Here is a 9,224-nt window from a genome sequence, read left to right on the forward strand (position 1 = left end):
TCTTTAACATAGGATTTAACTTTCACCTAGTTAATCCCTTTTATCACCTGTTTAAGTTGGAAAATTGAAATCCGTGTTTCACAGAGCTAGGCCAGGATGATGAGTTTTCTTTATCCTTGGATCATGGTTTTCTTTACCGAGGATGCTTATGTGTACCTATTGACAGCGACCTTAAGTATGAAGTATTGACAGAAGCTCATAGTTTCCTATTTTCGATACTTCCTGGATGCACCAAGGTATATTAAAACTTGAAACGATGTTATTGGTGGTATGGCATGAAAAGAGAAATAGTTGAATTTATCAGTAATTATTTGGTGTGCTAATAGGTGACAGCCCCGAGATAGAAGTCAGTAGGCTTATTGCGACCCCTGAGTGTACCAGTGTTCAGAGCAACAAATAGGTATCGTTAGTTCTAACCCAAACAAATGAAATTTATAAGACTCAAACTACGACTTAAATTACTATGTAGCAATAGTGGAGTAAGAGGACAATCCTAAGGGAACCTCTATAAATTGGCCTAAAATGAACTTGATTTCGAAAAAATAACAATTCCGGGAGGGGGGGGGGGGGGGGGGAGAGGTGGGGTTGTAAAGAAACTAACAAAAATCAAGGAAAAGTACAAGAATCGATAGGAATATTTTTACTAGTGAGAGAAATGAGAGAGATTATGTAATGAATTTCAATGAAAAAATGAATCTTGGGGAATTTATGTAGATTTAGCAATTTCTATCATAGACCTTAATAAAATATATTCAATTAAGTTGGCCCTAATTAGCCAATTAAACAACTAACTCTAATTTAGTTCTGCTTTCTAAAGACATTCCATAACTAGTCCCTAAATTGTATTAAACTCATGGGTTTTCTTAACTATGACAGATCTTGAAATCAAAAGACTGAAAAATTCAAGATTGATTGTATGTATGTTCTAAATTAGTAGGTTCTTTCAAGAAAATAGGAAAATAAGTCCAAGTTTTCTATTAAGATTACTAATTCTTACAATCTAATTACAATTTTGTTATAGAACAATGTAATTTTGCATACAAAAATTGATTAAAATTGAGTTGTCAATTCATTTTTAATCAATTTCATTCAAAATTTCAGCCAGAACATTCAAGAATAAGTAATTACATGAAGAAATTCAAAGAAAAATCTCAAGAAAATACTAATTTACATAATTCCCTAAGATTAAGAAATTACCTACTCATGAATTGGCAAAATCTTGAAGAATTCCATTGAGAATTGCATGATTGGTACAAGGAATGAAGTAATTTTGACATAATCTCTCTAAGAATTACAAATAATAGCTCTTAAGATTCGTGGAAATAAAAAATCTCTCTAAGAAAATGAAGTTCTTCCTCGAGTTGAAGTCTGAAAACTGAAGCTTTTGTACTGAAGAGGGTCGCAATGCTGCGACCCTACGAATTTGGAGTCCGACACTGGCTTGCGCAGGCGCGCGTGTGCGCACGTTTTTATTTTTTTGTCATTCTTCGGAGCGTTACAATGCTGCCCTATTTTGCAGTAAAATGGTGCTTTCTGTATTCTAGCGTCGAGGCAACATTGGGTTGTGTTGATTTGGGAGCAATGCGATTCTCCGAGTATTATTGAAATGTGTTGATTTGCTTTTATCTTCTTTTAAGTGATTTTTTGGTCTATTTTTGGCTCAATTTGGCTCCAAATTCTTCATGATGACTCTATTGATGTCGGGATCGGATCTTACCTATAAAATATACATTTTAAGTAAAGAATTGAAGTAGAATTGAGAAAATTAATATAGAAATCATGATTCTTTTCAAGACCTAACAAAATACCCCCAACTTAGCTCATGGTTGTCCCGAGCAAGTTAAAAAGTAGAAGTATGCATTCATTCAAGCAAAATATGAATTCGCTTATTGTGATTTTTATTTTCATTCATTTATTCAAATGGTTTATTCATTCAATTGATTCACACATGCATTTGACTCTCATCTCTTTTTTCAATAGTCAAGAAAGTAACGAAACAAATTGTTACTTTATGAAAATACACAGTGGAAGAAAACAGGATCATAAAGCATTCTAATTAATTAATTTTGGTTTGAATTAAGCATGTTCATGAGATATTAAGAGGGTTTCATACACCTTTGAAGATCTTCATCAAATTTGAAATTAAGCTTCAATCTCCTTTTCTTTTGGTCGTGAACCACCATTAAGACTTCCCCACTATCCTCTAGGAGCCTCAGATTGAGTTGTGAGACTTAAAATAAGATAAAATTTCGGAAATTATAGAGAAAGATCAATGGTTTTTCACTGTTGAAGAACACCTTCTTCAACCTCCAGCTTTCAACCAAAACTCAGAGATTTGCATGGCCTTTCCTCAACCTTGGAGCTTTCCTTTTGTGTAGGTACAACATGCAATCTTATTGCATCTAATCAAGCCAACTCCTTCTTCAGATGTTGTATGGAATTTGGGTTGAAGTATGACTAAGTTGGCTGTTTGAAATTAGTGGGAAAAATCCCACATTTGGGATTTATCCTATTTTTCAAAATTCCTTTTATCTTTGAAATGGATTTTCAAAAAATAAAATCATTTTTCAATTTTAATTCTTTAATTAAAACTGAAATTTTATTAATTCTATAAAAAATAATTTAATAATTAATTTTTAATAAAATTAATAATAAATAATTAAAAATTTAATTAATTCTATTAATTTAACATCAAATATTAAATTAATTTATCACCAATTCCATCACCATGAATCTCTATTCATGAATTTAATATTTAAATCATATTTAAATATTAATTAATTCTCTGATTTCGTTTAATTCCAAAATTAAACATGTAGTTTTATCACATATAATTATTAATTCTCTTAATTCAAATTTGAACGTTTCAAATTAACTTATCACACTACTCTAAGGCTTATTCCATTTGTGAGCTAGTAGGGGGACCTAATGGACTTACAGATCACGAGCTCCAATGATTCACAATTAATTGGATAAACTCTTTAATCCAAATTAGTTGACATTCGTTAACCATTGAGACATACCACTATAGCTCGACAATTGCACTCTCCTCAGCAGATATATTTTTGTCCACTATAACCATAATTAGTAAATCAGCCATTCATGGATTGTTCATATTTACAACTAGGTCAAAATTACTGTTTTACTCCTATAAATACAGCTTACTCTTTAAACTCCCACTGATCCTTCATTGATCAATTGCTTTATAGTCCAACTTTTAAACCATAACCCTGTTGATCATAAGAGGGTAGGGCCCCATTGTTCAAAAGCAAGAATTAGTGCTTAAGAGAACAACCTATTTGCTAACCCTAAGTTGGGTAGAAGTAAATTCTATCTTGCAAAACGATGTCCCCAGCTATCTATCCAGTATTATCCCCAAAGTGGGAGGCTTATTGAGCAGTATTGTTAAACTACTCTTACCTATGTAGATCAAAAGATAATCTTGAATAAACAAGAGTTCATAATGAGCTCAAGATTAACATCAAGTTACCTTAGGTTATTGAATTTGAAATAGTCAGTTTTAACAGTAAACGGTCGTTATAAATAAAAGTGACTATTTCGAGGTCCGATCTTATGAAAACTCATTGCATAAGATGCCCCCACTCACATGTCTCCACATGAATGATTTTGGGATCACATGATTTGTATCAATATACAAAATAGGCCACATCCAATAATGTCACCAGGATGAGGTACCCAATCTTATCCATATACATATAGAACATTTTGGCTATATACTAAAACTTGATCATCTTTTATGTTGCCACATAAAGTTAAAGTATTCATATTATAGCCATGAATTCGTTTATTGGACTTTTATAATAGAATACAATATCAATAACAAATTTATTGAAAAATACTCAATAGTACTTTTATTGATAAATAGAATATGTTAACAATATTTATGAACTGCGAGTTTAGGACATTCCCAATCTAAATATCTAATTAGAAGTTTAAAAATTTTGCTAATAAAGAGTTGAAACCTATTTTTAAAAAAGAAAAGGTCTTTTTCTTGAAAATTCATAAAAGAAAAGACTTAGTTTATTTAAAGGCAAAAACTAGTGGAAAGGTAACATCTATCTCTCAATTCCTCTTTGCCCTACACTGACTCGGTTATCGATTTAAGATATACCTAAATTGCATTAGAGAGAGGCAATTCTAAGACAAGGGTGCCTTTTTAAACTCACGCACACAAAACTTAATTGACATTTCTTTTACCTAGAGGCATAGCTTTCACACTCACACCGTCGGGAACCTATCACTCTGTTCTCGTGGGCCCTAACAGAAACACAATGAAGGTAGCTCTTTTCACCTCTATCCATGCACACACACGTTAGCAGAAGCTTAATGTATGCAATGTTGTGTACCAGACCTGACATTTGTTATGCAGTAGGGATTGTCAGTCGTTATCAGTTCAATCCATGATTAGACCACTGGACGACGGTCAAGATGAACCTCAAGTATCTTCGGAGAAAGAGGGACTACATGCTCGTGTATGAAGATAAGGATTTGATCCTTACAGAATACACAGACTCTGACTTTCAGACTGATAGAGATTCTCGTAAATCGACATCGGAGTTAGTGTTCACTCTGAATGGAGTGGCTGTAGTGTGGCGAAGCATCAAATAAGGATGCATCGCAGACTCCACTATGAAAGCCGAATACATAGTCACTTGTGAAGTGGCTAAGAAGACTGTTTGGCTAAGGAAATTCCTTACATATTTGGAAGTTGTTCCAAATCTGGATTTGCCGATAACTCTTCATTATGATAACAACAAGGTTGTGGAAAATTCAAAGGAACGTCGGAGTCATCGTCGAGGCAAGCATATCGAACGAAAATATCACTGGATCAGGGAGATTATGCATCGCGGTGATGTGATAGTCACGAAGATCGTGTCGGAGCACAACGTTGCTGATCCGTTTACAAAGGCTCTCACGGCTATAGTGTTTCGAGGGTCATTTGGAGAGTCTGGGCCTATGGGACATGCGACATCTTGTCTAGGGCAAGTGGGAGATGATACTGGGTATAAAGTATGCCCTAGTTTATTGTATATTGTACTTGTATTTTTTCATGTATTATACATTAGTCTTCCGAGGCATTAGAACAAGTGGGAGATTGTTTGGATTGGTGTCCTAATTCTCCCAGAGTCTCGTAGTTTGTAAACTGTATACATTGTTATGAATAAAATAAGAGTTATTTTATTTGGCATTTACTCATATCTAATAAACAAATTTCTATGGTTATTGTATGTAAACTTAAGCATGTATATGAGATATACAAGTGAATCATGCCTTAAGTGATAACCTAAAAAGATCTGTAGTATAAGGATTAAGGAGGGATACTTGATCCTGGTGACACTACAGATACGACCCGCTTTGTAGAGGTTTTCAAATGTTGTGAACTACTACAGATGGTAGATCTTGCCATTCATGTGGAGACATGTGAGCGGATGTGTTCTATACAAAGAGTTTGTATGAGACCAAACCACGAGATGACTAGTCTCTTTATATAACGCCATTGATACTTCAGACTTACATCTCACCTAAACGACCATATGTGACATGACCTCAATCCTGAGTGTTTTGGGAACTACTACCTTTAAAGGTGGTCCTTTGATTAGTATGGGTGAGAGTGACCAGATTGCTAACTCAACAAACCTACTTTTTTGGGGATTTGTTTGATTTAGGAGCTAGCAATCTGGTCACTCTCACCCATACTAATCAAAGGACCACCTTTAAAGGTAGTAGTTCCCAAAACAAACCTACTTTTTTGGGGATTTGTTTGATTTAGGAGCTAGGAACTCAGTTACACAAAATGAAATTCACTCCTTCCTAAAAGCAGGAGGAGTAAGTAGATAGATTGCTCCCTTAAGGGCTGATTCCGAGTCTTGAACATAGTGGCTACAACTTCTCTTTGGAAGAGAGGACTCAATCATAGTAGGACTATGACTTATGTTCATTAGAGAGATCAGTGGTACTTAAGAAGTTAGATGTAACTATAGGGCCATAATGGTATATTGGCCCAGCTGTACTTACGAGCGATCTGTGAAGGGTTATCGCACTGTTGATTTGTTGATATAGACATAAAATATATTTGTAGTAAGGAGAGTGCAACTGTCGATCTTTAGTGAAGTGCCCAACAGTTAGCGGATGGTGGATCCTATGACTAAAAAGTTTAGTTAGTTATTCACATATCGTTGGAGCTTCAAGCTATAGGTCCATAAGCTCCCCTTGGTAGCTCAATGGATTCAGGTTGAGAATCAGTTCTTGATGTTGATTTGAAATGTTCAAATTGACAAGAGAAAATTTGATTATATATGATATGATCGGTGTGATGTATGAGATACATCAAGTGGAGGATTAATGTAAATAAGATTTACATAAGTACCATAAAAATAGAAAAAAAAACTATGGTTTATATGTTTCATGAGATGAAATATTAAAACTATAGATTATAAATATAGTATGGTAAGTTGGATCATATATGTTTATAATAATATTAATTATTGGATAATTTTATTTTTTTCTCTAATAACCAATTGAGTGGGAGGTTATTGGTAGTTTTATGGTAACCGTGAGAAAAAAGAAAAAAAGTTTTCCTAAATTTAGAGTTGTTATTCTCGGGAAGGAACTCATGAATTGTCAATTGAATTTTTTTTCACTAAACGATAGTTGAAAGAGAGACTGAATGATCGTGGAGTGACACTACACGATAGTTCACTCAACTGGTCGTAGCTAAACGATCGCAGGGCTTTTTTTATACGATAGTTGTCTTCGTCTACACAATTGAACATTCGTCTATACGATAGACACTTTCATCTCCCACTTGCTCAATCGTCTACACGATTGTTATTCGTTTGATCTCTTCCTCTAATCAAGTCCATAAAGAGCCCACACTTCTAGATTCTCACATCGAGAATACCAAGGTAGTCATTGTGGTGGTGTTCTCACTCAACTCGACTAAGTTTGAGGTTTTGGAGGCCGTTTATTATGTGTTAGCGGATGTTCAATTTCGAATGGAATTTGGAACGATCATTCTGCTGCTCATGGAAATCCTCATGTATGATTTCCTTCAACACAAAACTCTGGTGAAATTCCGAAGGAGATGACCACCTCTGGTGACACAAACCTCTAGTGAATCCCAAAGGAAACACAAACCTTTGTTGAATCCCGAAGGAAACACAAACCTCTGGTGAATCCCGAAAGAAACACAAACCTCTGGTGAAATTCTGAAGGAGATCACCACCTCTGGTGAATCCCAAAGGAAACAAAAACCTTTGTTGAATCTCGAAGGAAACACAAACCTTTGTTGAATCTCGAAGGAAACACAAACCTTTGTTGAATCCTGAAGGAAAGACAAACCTCTGGTGAAATTCTGCCAAAAAAACACAAACCTTTGGTGGGTATTTATCTACGGGTTAAGGATAGCTATCACTGTCATAAATAGCATGCATCATAAAATAGAGTCTCAAACATAAATCATAATATAAAGCTCATTCATCCTCATACATGTCAAATAATATCTAGATCATGCTCATACATCCTTGTAAAATATCTTATAAAATAAGATCATACTCATTCTTATCACATACATCAAATAGGGCAAACATATGTTCATATTTCCTCTCTAATCAGATGTCATGATTCATATAATCTTAGAACCGTCAAAATTATCCTTAATCTTATCGCCTGACAAAAAGGCAGTTCCAGTAGTAAGATTACTTACCTCAAATTTGATCATGAATATTAATCCACGAAATTAATATTCTTTAAAACCTTTGGAAAACTTGAATCAATCCTAAAACATAAATTGCCAAATCTAATTTGTCGACCATGGTCTTAAATCATGCATCCAAAATTTTAAATTAACCCTTTGGGGGCTAAACCTAATTAACCAAATTGGTCTAAATATCTCTAATTTAACTTATAAAAAAATGAGGCTTGATCCAAAATTAGTTCCAAACTCAGATCTATTAGCGAACCTCAGCATAAAAACAAAACCCACATTAAACAACTTCATTTCCACAATTACCCATAATCCAAAACCCCAAAGTGTTAAAATTCACCGATCTTACCAACTTAATAATGTCTCAATTCTATAGCAATATCTTGAAATCTCCAAAAAATTATCCAAAAGGTAACTTAATGAAAAATTGCTTCAAAACCTCTCCAAAACTCAATCTTGCATCCAAAATATTATGGGTAACAAAAAATTCAAGCCAAAACTAAATGGATAATCAAGACCTTTCAAGAAAACTCATAAAGCACCATAATACTTACCAAAATCCTCCAAAAATCAATCCTTGTAATACTGGACAGCACGTTCCTGGCTTTAAAACTTCTCCTGAAACTTGAAATTCTAGCGAGAAGCTAGGCAGAGGCAGTGGCAACGACGCTTGACCGGTGGCGGCAAGCTCAGCAATGGCGTAAGGTTCTAGACGGCGTGGCTTCGACGGAGATGAGAGGTGCGTCATTGGTAGATCTACGTTGAGACGCGTGATCTGTTGGCTTGAAGACTTCGCGCAACTGGGTGGTTACGATGGCAGATAGGACTAGTGATAGAAAGCGTGACGAGGCTCAGGTTCAGGTCAGTGCCGGGAACTCAGATTCATGGTGTCAAACGACGCGAACGGAACCCACGAATCGGCGCCAACGATCGACGACTGCTGGAACGAGGCTTCGATGGAGGAGCGGCGGTGCATGACGAGGATCGGCTGATGGTGATGTGGCTTGAACGGTGGCGGCCTAGGGCTATGCGTGCAGGGGGGGGAGCTTTCACGCTGAAGGGGGGGAAAAGATTTTTAAAAAAAATTCCTCTCTTTTTCTCTCTCTCCTTTTTTTTTTTTACTAATAACTAAATTCCAAACTTTGATATATAAACCTAAATCCTTTCCTTCTCCAAATCCAATTTCCTTTTTAAATTCCAAACCCAATTTAAATTTCTTTAGGAATCCAAATTTAAATCTTTAATCCTTAACCAAATAAAATATTCCAATTTCCTTCTCCTACTTAAAAACGAAATTTAAATTTCTCAATTTTAATTTAAAACTTAAATTCCAAAATTCTTTCACTGAAGCAAAAATTTTAAACTGAATTATTTTTTTTACAATAATTCAATTTAACATTAAAATTCAAAATAAGTATCAAATATTACAAAATAACCGAATTTAAATTACAAAAAATTTGGGATGTCACGGACTCTCTCCTTCTCTTTCCCTTTTCTT

General features: G+C 34.8%; 1 long non-coding RNA gene across 2 annotated transcripts; it reads right to left on the reverse strand.

Annotated features, from left to right (window-relative positions):
- Positions 1-3,781: 3,781 nt before the first annotated feature.
- On the reverse strand, positions 3,782-8,825 carry LOC150037550 (uncharacterized). 2 transcript variants are annotated; one of them, XR_016528322.1, is made up of 3 exons: positions 8,281-8,825; positions 5,763-7,375; positions 3,782-5,590 (listed from the first exon to the last, which is right to left on the reverse strand). It is a non-coding gene; the product is annotated as an uncharacterized LOC150037550 (long non-coding RNA). The 2 variants fall into 2 exon arrangements; XR_016528321.1 differs by having other exon boundaries at positions 3,782-7,375.
- Between the last annotated feature and the right edge of the window lie 399 nt (positions 8,826-9,224).

Source organism: Benincasa hispida, chromosome 3, assembly GCF_027475165.1.
Source record: "Benincasa hispida cultivar pf3 chromosome 3, pf3_genome.v1.1, whole genome shotgun sequence".
Classification (NCBI taxonomy): domain Eukaryota; kingdom Viridiplantae; phylum Streptophyta; class Magnoliopsida; order Cucurbitales; family Cucurbitaceae; genus Benincasa; species Benincasa hispida.